General features: G+C 42.6%; 1 protein-coding gene across 11 annotated transcripts in view; it reads left to right on the forward strand.

The window, feature by feature from the left end:
• CDC42BPA (CDC42 binding protein kinase alpha) overlaps positions 1 to 13,173 on the forward strand; it is a 281,126-nt gene that overhangs the window by 60,699 nt on the left and 207,254 nt on the right. The gene's annotated exons all lie outside the window — the stretch shown is intronic.

Genomic DNA, 13,173 nt, shown 5'->3' on the forward strand with positions numbered 1-13,173 from the left:
AAGTAAACAAAGACTTTAGAAAATGCTCTTTTCAGTACCAGCAAGTTTGAAGTAACATCTTCGTAATGAATTCTAATCTATTTATATGAAACATAGAATTGCTAATTATAGGTTCTGTTCAAAATAGAACTGGCTGCTGTATGTTATAAATATCGCTTTTATACTTTCAGTTGAAAGAAAATTATTGTAGCAAGTAATGTTTCCATGGATATGAGTGCATGTAAGCATACATGTGCTGCTTATATCTTGTTGCAAACTCATCTTGAGTCCTGCACTCAGATGTTCCTGAGACAGATATATACTCCTTGTATGGATTGAAACTGATTTGGGTCAAACAAAAGAAAGTGCTTCTTCACAAGCACAGAATTAATCTATGGAATTTGCTGTCACAAGATGGCCATTTGCTTAGATGGCTTTAAAGGGAGATTAGACAAAATTGCAGAGGACAAGTCTATAACTGGCTTCTAGGCATGATGACTAGATGCTACCTTTAGCTTAAGAAGTGGTATGCATCTATACTACTAGATGCATGGGAGCAACAGCAGGAGAAGGGATATGCCTTTGTGTCCTTTTTGTGGGTTTCCCAGAGGCATCTGGTTGGCCACTGTGGGAAACAGCATGCTGGACTAGAAGGGCCTTTGGAAGATAATTCTATGCTGGGGCCACAACCAAGAAAGCTTTCTCCCACTTCATTGAAGCAGGCAGCACATGCTGGAGGACTTCTCTATAAGCTCTAGTAGGCCAGACAGATTCATGTGGAGGAAGGCAATCCAGGTACCTTAGCCCCAAGTAGTTTAGGGCTTTAAAGATCATAACCAACACCTTGAATTGGGATCAAACGATCTGGTAACCAGTGGCATTACAGCACAAAAGGTGTACAATCACCCCCCCCCCAAGACTCTAGCAAATGCATTCTAGACCAGCTGCCCACCATTCACAGTAGTGTCATTCAGTTGTTATAACTAAAAGGCTGTATTCAGGTACAACTGTGAAAAGCAAGGCTGGAAGTCCTATTCTGGCCCATCACTCATTGCCTTCTGCCCACTACTCACAGATATGCCAGTGAATATTTGTCTGAGATGGTGACGACTGGATCTGTGATGGCAGGCACTTCATGATCAAAAGACCCGGGCGCACAGAGTTCTACAGGGCACCCAGTATCAATTTCCAAGGTCACGCAGGACATGAGAGATTAACAGCCAAGGTCAAGCAGGATTACCCCAGCAATATCTTCTGGAACCTGCCCTACAGGAACAACAACAACTATAATAAATATTTATATACCGTTCTTCAACCAAGGTTCTCAAAGCGGTTTACATAGAAAAATAAATAATGCATAATTAATTAAGATGGTACCCTGTCCCCAAATGGCTCGCAATCTAAAAGGAAACATCAGGCAGATACCAGCAACAGCCACTGGAGGGATGCTGTGTTGGGGTTGGATAAGGCCATTTGCTCTCCCCCTGCTAAATATAAGAGAATCATCACTTTTAAAGGTGCCTCTTTGCTGATTTAGGAGGGGCTAACTGAGCAAAGAGAACAATCAGAGTCCTATCAAAACAATGCCCCACCCTGAAAGATGCTCAAGAAGGATAAGATGATCTATGATATCAAATGCTGTGAGAGATCCAGCAGACCCAACAGAGTGCACTCCTGCTATCTGGTTCCCAGTGCAGATACCTGCTAGAGTGAACAAGGTGTTTTGGTCCCCTAATTTATTTGGAATCCAGACTTAAAGGGATCCAGATATCCTTGGAAATTGGATCACTACCACACATTTGAGCACCTTGCCCAAGGATGGTAAATTTTACTGATAGTTGTCAAGCATCTTGGGGTCCCGGGAGGATTTATTCAACGGGCAAACCACTGCTATTATGAATAAGACAAATATTTATATACTGCTTTTCATCAAAAAATCCCAAAGCTATTTGATTGGTTAAGTGTGGTCAAGTCGATGTCAACTCTTAGCGACCACATAGATAGATTCTTTCTAGGATGATCTGTCTTCAGCTTGGCCTTTAAGGTCTCTCAGCGGTGCATTCATTGCTGTCACAGTTGAGTCCATCCACCTTGCTCCTGTTCTTCTCTTTCCTTCAACTTTCACCAGCATTATGGACTTCTCAAGGGAGCTGGGTCTTCACATAATGTGTCCGAAGTATGATACTTTGAGCCTGGTCATTTGTGCCTCAAGTGAAAATTCTGGATTGATTTGTTCTATGATCCAATTGTTTGTTTTCCTGGCTGTCCATGGTATCCTCAAAAGTCTTCTCCAGCACCAAAGTTTAAAAGTGTCAATACTTTTTCTGTTTTGCTTCTTCAAAGTTCAGTTTTCACATACATTAAGTGTCACAGGAAAAACCATTGTCCGAACGATTCTAATCTTTGTAGGTATAGATACGTCATGCTATCTAAATATCCTTTCCAAGGCCTTCATTGCAGCCCTACCAAGTGCTAGTCTGTGGCGTATTTCTTGACTGCTGGATACTTTACTGTTGATGGTCGATCCTGAAAGGCAGAAGCTATCTACCACTTCAATCACATAGTTCAAAAACATGGCTCCCTATCACCAAAGGGCTCACAATCTAAAAAAGAAACATAAGATAGACACTAGTAGCAGCCACTGGAGGGATGCTGTGCTGGGGATGGATAGGGCCAGTTTATCTCACCCTGCTAAATAAAGAGAATTGCCACTTTAAAAGCATGTTTCTTTGCTCAGTTAGCAGGGAAGGCCCTTTTCAGGCACAATGGCACAATGCCCAAGTCAGATAAGCTTTACTGTTACAAAGTAAAAGCTTGATCCATCTTATATTACAAAGAAGCTTGGTCCATCTATCTCAGACAGGGGTCTTTCAAAGCCCTATCTGAAGATGCCAGGGATTGAACCCAGAACCTTCTGCATGCAGAGCATGTGCTCTACTGCTGAGCTAGAGCTTTATTCTCCTCATTGAATAAAATATTCTAAACTTCATTTCAATCATCCTATATAAATTCAGTGTTCCACCACTCGGTATGCTTGAGAAGTGCCTTTCATATGTCCCTGGAGTTGCTCTTTCAAATCCCACCTGTTTCTGGTAAATAAATCATCCTAGCTCTTTACCTATAAGGTTCACATTTTTGGCTAGTTATGTACAGTACTTTTATGTATAGTGTATTTTTTGCTGTTATGACAAACAGCTTGTATCTGAAATATACAAATGTGCTTAGGTAGTTGCAGAAAAATCCAAGTTTATGGAGACCAGCCACCCACCTTTACCACAGCTGTTTCTGCTGAGCCAGAAGAAGAGGGCCCCTATTACACAGAAACCTGTACCACACCAGAAGATTGGAGACACCATTCTTTCTTGTTGAATATGGAGAGTGATACCAGTCAAAGTTTGGGTGCCCCTTTTCAGCAGGCTTTTTGTGTGGTGGTGGGGAGGGGGCAGGTTTTGAAGATGGTACCCTTGTTTCAAGAAAGTGCTCTATTGCTTCTTAAATGCAAAGTCAATTCAGACTACACAGATATTTTTCATTAGTAATCTAGAAAACAGCTTGTTCCTTCCTGGTTCCTAAAAATGTTTACAGGCGCTTAGGAGTTTGAAATATATTTCCTGCCTATGCATTGTAGACTATACTGTGCCTAAATACTAGAAAACAAAGCAAGTGTAAACTGAGTTGAGACCCAGATGCTATAGTGCAGGGTTTGACTAAATTCAGTCATGCATGGTCTCTTCCCACTTCCCCCTGCATCCCCACAATCCACTAATGTGTTTTAAATTTACAAAACAAAGAGTACATATCATGATCTCCTAGAGTGACTTAGCACAGTTTAGTTAACTATGTACTCTTGTTTAAGAACATAAAAGTACCATCTTGAATCAGGCCAATTTCCAATTGTTAGATAAAGGACTGTTACTTTGTATTTTTCAAAGTTATTGTTTGAAATTCTAGTTTTGAAAATCCATCACTCTACAATAACAAAAATCCTTACTGTGTTAGATATTTATCTCCAGTTTGATGATGAGTTTGAATGTGAAGACTTGGTGGGCTCAAATCCTTCCTCAGCTGTGAATCTCCCTGGGTGGCCTTGGCTAAGTCACTGGCTGACATCCAGAGTAAGTTACTCATGAGTAATCCAGTTGAAATTAATGGCACAAGTTAGTCATAACTTGTCTGATTAATTTCAATCGGACTTCTGATGAGTTAACTTTGGATGTTGGCCACTGTATCTTGGGAAAACCTGCTTTCGAGAGTTTTTGTGAGGCTAAAATTCCAGTCTGAGCTCCTTGTAGGAAGGGTGGGATATTTGCATGACTTGTTCATGCAGTGGCAGTTCATTTGTGATGTGTTTTTTTAATGCCATTAGTTTGTTGCTTAAGGAGGAAAACTAATATTTCCCTCTGATCTGATATTTGCTGCTTATTTTGGAGGGGTGGGGTGGGGTGGGGTGTAGCCAAAGACATTTGTGTGCTCTGCCATTGACCTAGCTAGAGACATGCTACTTTTGTTCCTGACGCGGAGTCAAAATATTGTGTTCCTAACTATACCATCGGAGAACAGGAGCCTGTGGGTGTACTTCATATTATCAGGAAATGCCAGACCCTTTTGAGTTTCACTTACAGATGTTGGCACTTTCTGTTCGTTGGGGAAAAGATGTGATGGTTCCAAGAGTGAAAACAGCATAATAATTGTTAAAACTGAGAAGGATACTTGTGGCTTCTTCCTCCTCCTCCTCCTCCTCCTCACCCCCCCCCTCGTTTTAACCTTGGTCTAAATAACGTTCTGTTACCCAGCTGCAGTTACTGCAGACAGTAGGGTTTTCCCTCATCTGCTAGACAGAAAATTGGCAGACAGCTCCATCAAAGCTTTTTGTGTGTGTGCGCCTTTTGGAATATGTGTGCATGGAGGCTTGCTTCTCTCCTTCCCATTCCCTCCTTTGTTTTTCTGCCCTGTTGTGCCTTTGACAGCTCAGTCTTGCAAACTAAATTACTCTTGCTCTCTCTTCCTTTGTTTAAAGTGATGTTTACTGGAGTGTGTGGTGTTGCACAGTATTTCTGAGGGCTCTCCCCACCCCTGCAACGTTAGCTACACATAATCGGATTAAGGAGGAAGTGTTGCAGAGGGGAAATTCTCTTGGACATCATTGTCACCATCCTTCTGCACTGCAGCAGCATTTTACAGATATCCTATGAAACCATATCTCTGCGTTAGCTTCTGTGTCCAAGTCAGAGTCCCAGAAGAGCCTAAGGCCATTTTTATGTTGCTATGTTTCCATTGTTAGGTTGCTTTTTTGTAGTGAAGTTGCTCAGCTGCTTTTTGCATTGGAAGCTGCAAAAAGCAGTGAAGATTTGTGACTTTACTTGATATTTTAATGTTGTGTTGTGAGCTGCCCAGATTACAATTTGTTGTTGGGCGGCTAACAAATAAAGTTAAACTGAGCAAACAGAACCCTTTTAAAGTGCAGATTCTCTGATATATAGCAGGGGGAAAGCAACTGGCCCTCTCCAACCCCAGCACAGCATCCCTCCAGGGGCTGTTGCTGGTATCTGCCTTATGTTTCTTTTTAGATTGTGAGCCCTTTGGGGAGAGGGGACCATCTTATTTATGTATTTATTTTTCTAGTTTGAAGAGGGGTATATAAATATTTGTTGTCATCTTTGTAGCTGTAGTATTAATTATTATTATTTGCCCATAATCCAGTCTTCTAAATGGGTTCAGCACATGGTCAGCTGTATGACACAAACCTCTCCTCCCTTCTACCTTTCTGACAGTCATTTAAACACTGTCTGGACTAATTTGGCTTCTCTGATCCCAACGCCCAACAGCTCCTGTAAAAGTAAACAGAAAGAGGTCGCTGACAGGCTCCTCAATGGCTCACAGAGGAAGTTACTTGATGGTGCCTAATCCTGTAACATCTCTGTGTTTTGTATTACTTTCTGTTTATGTTTTGTTTCCCCCACAAGTCCTTTGCTAAGCAAGTTGTTTGCTTAGCAAACTCTCTGTCTCAGTTGTGAACTCTCTGTCTCAGTTCTATGTGTTTATGTAATTCCTGCCTGCCGTGCTCATTCCCCCCCCCCATGTAGGTGTTAAACACTAGCTTTAGTCATACTTTCTACCTGTTTACCAGAGAAAGAAAGCCTGCAAGATTATATTTTTGGAGCCTACATAACCCCCCCCCCCAGTGGTGTTCTATTGGCCATTTTCCATTCTCCTGCTAAGAAGAATGATTTTGGTGATAAGCTAAATATTTTAGTTCAGCATTTTTCACATTTGAGGTTTGCAGAAAACATTTCTAAATGAAAAGTATGCTCAGTAGAGTCTGCACTGTGCAGATGTCAAAATATAAGGGGTATTTTCACAAGTGATGGAGAACACATTTTTGGGTAGTAACGTGGCTTTTTTGTGAATATAGCTATTGTGGGATAAGGGCTGTTGTATTTTACTGAAGATATCTTGATCTTCCAGATCTAAAAACTTTAATTGGTAGCAGTGCTTCAAGAGAGCCCAAATCTCTATATTTCTTTATTGAAAATCTCTTAGTTTTCTAGAGCGCTTTAATTTGATCAATGCTTCCAATGAAAACTACATTATATTTATTTATTATTATTTATTTATCATACTTTTATACCAACTGATATGTACATCTCTAGGCAGTGTACAAAATTTAAAATAATATTTAAAAGTCAACACAGCTTAAAATACACGAGACACAATAAAAACAATAGTATAAAACAGTTATTTATTTATATAGTTAGTTTATTTGATTTATATACTGCCCTTCCAAAAATGGCTTAGGACAGTTTATATCAAAAACAAAAAATTTAAAATGAATTAACAATTAAAATAAAAACTAAATTAAACAATTAAAATCATTTAAATATTAAAATAATTAACATTTAAATAACTTAAAACCAACATTAAAAACTTAAAATATTGAATCTAATTAAAACCCTGGGTGAATAAATGTGTCTTCAATGCTTTTTTAAAAGTTGCCAGAGATGGGGAGGCTTGTATTTCAACAGGGAGCGCATTCCAAAGTCTAGGGGCAGCAGTGGAGAAGGCCCGTTCCCGAGTAGCCGTCAAACGAGTTGGCAGCAACCACAGACAAACTTCTCTGGATGATCTTCACAGGCAGTGGGGCTCATGGCGAAGAAGACATTCTCTTAAATACCCAGGGCCTAAGCTGTTTAGGGCTTTATAGATTATAACCTGCACCTTGTATTTTGCCCGGAAACGTATCATCAGCTAGTGTAGTTTCAAGAGTAATATGACAAGAGTAATATGGTCTCTCCTAGATGATCCAGAGACCAACCTGGCTGCCACATTCTGAACCAACTGTAGTTTCTGGATTATGTACAAAGGCAGTACCACATAGAGCACATTTCAGTAATCCAGCCTAGAGGTTACCATCATATGTACCACCGTCGCTCATCTCAAGAAACAGATGCAGCTGGCATATCACCTGAAGCTGATAAAAAGCATACGTGGCCACCGCCTTAACCTGGGACACCAGGGAAAGGTTCAGATCCAGAAGCACCCCCAGATTACATACCTGATGCTTCTGGGAGAGTGTGACTCCATCCAGAACTGGTAGATCAAAATCATCTCCCGTGTTCTGACCCTGCCCAGTAAGTACCTGCATCTTACCTCGCTGTTCAAAGTGAAAGACCAGATCAAGTGTGTGGCCAGCAATATGTGTCTGTCCCAAGACCACTTGGGATAGGCCCATAGTTGTCATGGCCGCTATGAACTCTTGAGATGTGCCGGACAAATTGGCCCCAAAGTGAACATTGAAGTCCCCCAGCACCATAAGCCTGTGAGACTCCAAGTCCAAGACCAAGTCTGTCAGCTCAGTTAGGGACTTGGTTGGGCAGCTGGGCGATTATCTCTGGTCCCCAAACTTAAGTACACACATTCAATATGGTGGGGACACAGACACTTCAACAGGGATCCTGGCAAGGGAGATATTATTCTTATAGACCATAGCCACTCCACCTCCCCGCTAGGTCCCCCTCTCCTGCTCCTCAACAGAGTATCCTGGAGGGAGAAGCTGGGACCAGACCCGGCCACTAGCCTCCCCCATCCAAGTCTCTGTAATACATAGCAGATCAGCCCCTTCATCCAGAATTAGATCATGGATGATTTCAGGTTTATTCTGGACCGACTTGATAATACAAAGGAGCAAGATGAGGCTCTGTGGGTGGTTGGCATTGCTTTCCAAGGTCAAAGAGCTGGCAGGACAGCCAGAAGGGGAAACTGCAATCAAGTTTCTGATTTCCCTTCCCCTGCAATGGCCTGGTGGCCTGTCAATGTTTACTTCTGTTCCCCACCACCACTGGAATAGCTGCCCCATAATCACCCCCTGTCTCCCCATCTCCAGACAGACCCAAACACATTAAAACTCAACTCACCCAGGATTGCCAACAGAAGCCAAATTAAAATACCTACCCACCTTCACACACCACAAGGGATCCTTAACCAAACAGCCTGGCCTATAACCTTGTTACCCCCCCGCAGTGCCTCCCCTAAAGGGTCGGCTCCCTTCGGTGGCAGGCAGCATTCCTATAAAGGCCCAGAGCTGGGCAGCTGACCTCCGGAATAGCTGAGTTACCCACAGCTGGCCCCAGTCCTGCACACACTTCGTACAGATGTTACCCAGAGGCAGCAGGCTGCAGTCTCACAGGGGAAGCAGAAGCAGGCAGGTAGAAGCAGAAAGAGCCAACAGCACACACTCAGTCTCAGTTATCAAAACAAATTATTAAAATTAACTATAATTAAAAGCTTGTGAGAACAGGGGGATCTTGAGGGTCTTCCTGAAAACAAACAGAGAAGGAGATGCTCTTCTTTCAGCAAGGAGCATATTCCAAAGCCCTGGAGCAGCAACAGAAAAAGCTCAGACCTGGGTTGCCACCAAACCAGCTAGTGGCAGCCGTAACTGGACCTCTCCAGAAGAATGTAACAGGTAGCAGGGTTTATGATAAAGGAGGTGCTTTCTTAAATAGCCTGGACTCAAGCTATTAAGGGCTTTATAGGTAATAACCAGCACTTTGTATTTCACCTGGAAACGTTATATCTAATTGTAACATCCCAGCATTATATGCTACTACAATTAAAACCAAGAATGTGACTTAAACAGAAAATATAACTCACAGTTATATATGCACATATCGTAAGCACAGTCCTCTAGTCCCTTACTTAAAACAGGTAATTAAAAACAAGTAATTACAAGTAGTTAAAACAGGTAATTAAAATAAAATAAGATTTTAAAAAATAAACTAAAAGTCTGCCTGAACAGGTGTGGCTTCAATGCCCTTCTGGAGGCCGTCAGAGATGGTGCAGATCTGACTTTGAGAAAGTGTGTTCCATAGCCTCCCTGTGGCAATTATAGGTTGCTGAGTCACCACCAGATGAGCCAGTGGTAACCACAAATGAATGTCATAAGAACATAAGAGCAGCCCTGCTGGATCAGGGCCCATCTAGTCCAGCATCCTGTTTCACACAGTGGCCCACCAGATACCTTTGGGGAGCCCACAGACAAGAGGTAGGTGCATGCCCTCTCTCCTACTGTTGCTCCCCTGCAGCTGGTATTGAGAGGCCTCTGAGGCTGGAGGTATCGTGCCTCTGAGGCTGGAGATGGCCCACGGGCATCAGACTAGCGCTAAGACTAGCCACCAGCCATCAGGCACCCGTTGGGGTGTCGTCAGCATACTGATAGTACCCTGTACCTAATCTCCTGATGGTCTCCCCCAGCAGTTTGATGTGGGTGTTAAAAAGCATTGAAGATAGAACAGAGTCTTGTGAGACTCCATATAAAAGCTCTCACTTTGAAGAGCAACAGTCTCCAAGTGACACCATGTGAAATCTGCCTGAGAGGTCTGAGTGGAAGCTCTGTAAAATTGTGCCTTCTACTTCTTCCTCAGGTGATTCAGAAGGATACTATGGTAGATGGTATTGAAAGCCATCGAAAGATCCAAAAGCACCAACAGAGTCATACTTCCCATGTCAGTGATTGAAGTTTTGGGATGTGGAAGACCAAGATCTCTTTAGTAAAAGACAACATAATTAGGGGTGTTCCTTGGACAATTGGACATGCCACTTTCATTTGTCATCACTTTCATATGAGCATTTCATGCACTTGAAAAAGATTTCATGTTTTGAAACAGTTATAAACTGGATTACAGTTGTGGAGTTTTACTGTTTATGAAATTTTGTAGATTTTCATCTATTTATGGGTCATCATAAGAACATAGATATTGTTTATGTATATTACAATTGAGATATTGTAATACTTGCTGCCTTGGTACTCGATGCCTGGAAGCTGTTAAGGTCTGGATGAATCAAAATAAGCTCAGACTGAATCCAACTAAGACTGAACTACTTTTACTCAGCCCTCGTACCGGCCAACAGCTGGATGTGAACCTTGTTCTAGATGGGGTGGCACTGTGTCCAAAGGAGCTTGTTTGTGATTTGGGGGTCCTTTTGGACTCGCGCCTCTTGCTTGAACAGCAGGTGGAGGCTGCAGCCAGAAGTGCTTTTGCCCAGCTTCGTCCGATTTGCCAATTACGCCCTTACCTTGATCGGCAGGCATTAATGACAGTGACCCATGCCCTTGTTATCTCCCGCTTAGATTATTGTAATGTTCTCTATATAGGGTAAACCTTTGAGGATGATCGAAAAGCTACAATGGGTCCAGAATGCAGCAGCTCGCCTACTCATGGGTGTCAGAAAATATGACAGGGTAACACCTCTCCTGTAGTCATTGCACTGGTTGCCTATTCGCTACCGAGTTCAATTTAAGGTCCTGGTTTTGACCTTCAAAGCCTTGCGGGGTTTGACACCTGCCTTCCTACAGACCCTCCTCTCCCATCCAGTTACATCCCATCTGGTCAGATCTTCTCAAATGGCCCTTTTGTCGGTCCCTGATTTCCGAGAGGTTTGGGGTGCTAAGACCCATGAAAGGGTCTTTTCGGTTGCTGCCCCACTTCTCTGGAACTCCCTTCCCCTTCAGATTAGTTTAGCTCCTTCTTTATTGATTTTTAAATCTCTATTGAAGACTTTTCTTTTTCTTTAATTTTTCTTTTTCTTTAATTTACCTATATGGTTTTTTCTCTTGGTTAGCTACTTTAGTTTTTAGTTTAGAATGTAATTTTAATGCTGTCTTGCTCTGTTTGTTTTTGTACACCGCCCAGAGTCTTCGGAGTGGGCAATATATTAAATGTTTCAGATAGATAAATAAATAAATAAATAAATAAATAATTTATACCACCTTGAGAGCTAGGTGTTGGGCGGTTTATAAATAAATAATAATAAAATAAATAAATATTTACATGAATGGATTGTTAGTATGAGATTTTCCACTTTTAATTCATGGTCTGTTTTGAATGGTGCTGGTTAGCAAATAATATTTGTGTCTCTTTTTATATGAGGCTGTCATTATTCCTACCAGAGCCAGAGGACAAGGGGGGAATTCACCGGGGTTTAATCCTTGTCTGTAAGGGATTCATAGTAGGCTGCCACCATCCACTTTATTTTGATATGGGAAAACTCACACTCCATATAAGCTTCCAGGGGGCAGGGTAAAGTGGCAAAACCCTCCCCAAAAGCGCTGAGCCTCCAAAGGCGGGTGATTAAGGCAGACCCAAAATGAAGAGTAGCACACTTCAGCAACAAGTATTTATTATCAGATTAAAATAAAAAGGTATGCAATAAGAACAATTGTCACTTCATAAAACAGATGGTAAGAGAGAGATTTCATTAACCTGGCAATGCAGATTCCAAGCAATCAGTAAAGAAAAATAACTTTCATGATGCATTTAACTGACTCGGTCCTAAATTATTACTTACAGGCTGCAGCCTTCCTATGTCCCCAGTAGCTCTCAGCCCACCGCTTCCTAAGGGCCCTCCTGGGTCAGATTTACTAACAGACCAAAGCTTCTGCTGGTAGCTTGAGCCAGAAATCCCCACTCTGTCCTCTGGATTGGTCCCTTTGATTTGAACTTCCTGGACATTTTTCCTTTTTTAGAAAGGCCCACCCTCCCAGCAGTTGTTCTAAGTGAGACCCTGTCCTCCCTCAAAGCCTTCCCATCACTATAAAGGCATTACATGTATTAGAGTTTGTTGTTGCGTGGATCTTTTTTTGTTAAAAATGTGTTGACACCATAAATAATCAAACAGACACTTTTTAGATAGGTGTGTATTAGTACACACTAATAGATAGGGGTGTATTAATTGCACTTTTAACAAGATTTGTTTTTCCATTATTCCTATGGAAACTCTGGAATATTCTGAAGTATCAAAATCAAAGCGCTATAGGCCTGTCTTCACACTGAGCTGCCCGTCAGTTCTTGGCGTATGTTTTTGTTGAAATTTGTATGCTTTAGGGGTGTGCACGGACCGGTCCGGGTCCATGCAAGAGGCCTCCGGACTGGTCTGGAATTTGGGCGGTGGGGTGGGGGTGGGGAGTGTGGCTTTAAGGGCGGGGGGGGGTAGTACATACACACACACAGACACACACCCGCTGCTCTTCCTCCTCCGGCGCTGGACTTTTCTAAAACGTTTTTTAGGGTGGCCGAATTCCTCCCTGCTGCCCCTGCCCCTGTCGTTGTCTCCCAATTTTACAAGTAGTAAAAGCTGGTGCCACGCATGCGCCTGTCGCGGCGCACGCCCGCCCATTGCCACCACACGCACGCCGCATATGCCGGGTGCATGCGTGGCGCCAGCTTTTACTGCTTGTAAAATCAGGAGACAACGATGGGGGCAGGGGCAGCAGGGAGGAACTCTGCCGCCCTAAAAACGTTTTAGAAAAGTCCAGCGCCGGAAAGGGAAGAGCGGCGGGGGGGGGGGCTTAAGTACTACCCCCCCGCCCTTAAAGCCATACTCCCCCCAGTGCCGGACCACGCCTCCGTGGTTCCGTGCACATCCCTAGTTTGCTTCCCATACCCTCTGTATGAGCACAAGTGTGGATTGCAGGAGCATACTTGTGTTTTTAATAGCTCTGAAGCCCTTGGCTTCTGCCTAACTAAAATATAAAACTCTACCCAGCCTGCCGTCTCCAAATGTGGGCTACTCTTAGATTATAGCTGAAATAAAGTCTGCATGCTTTGCGTTTTGCTTGTGGCTACTTTTGAGTTGATGTGGGTTGCCTCTTATAAAATGTTTCAGGGTATAGCACAGACACTCAATTTGCCTTTAGGT

The sequence above is a fragment of the Hemicordylus capensis genome, chromosome 1, assembly GCF_027244095.1.
Source record: "Hemicordylus capensis ecotype Gifberg chromosome 1, rHemCap1.1.pri, whole genome shotgun sequence".
NCBI classification, from domain to species: Eukaryota; Metazoa; Chordata; class Lepidosauria; order Squamata; family Cordylidae; genus Hemicordylus; species Hemicordylus capensis.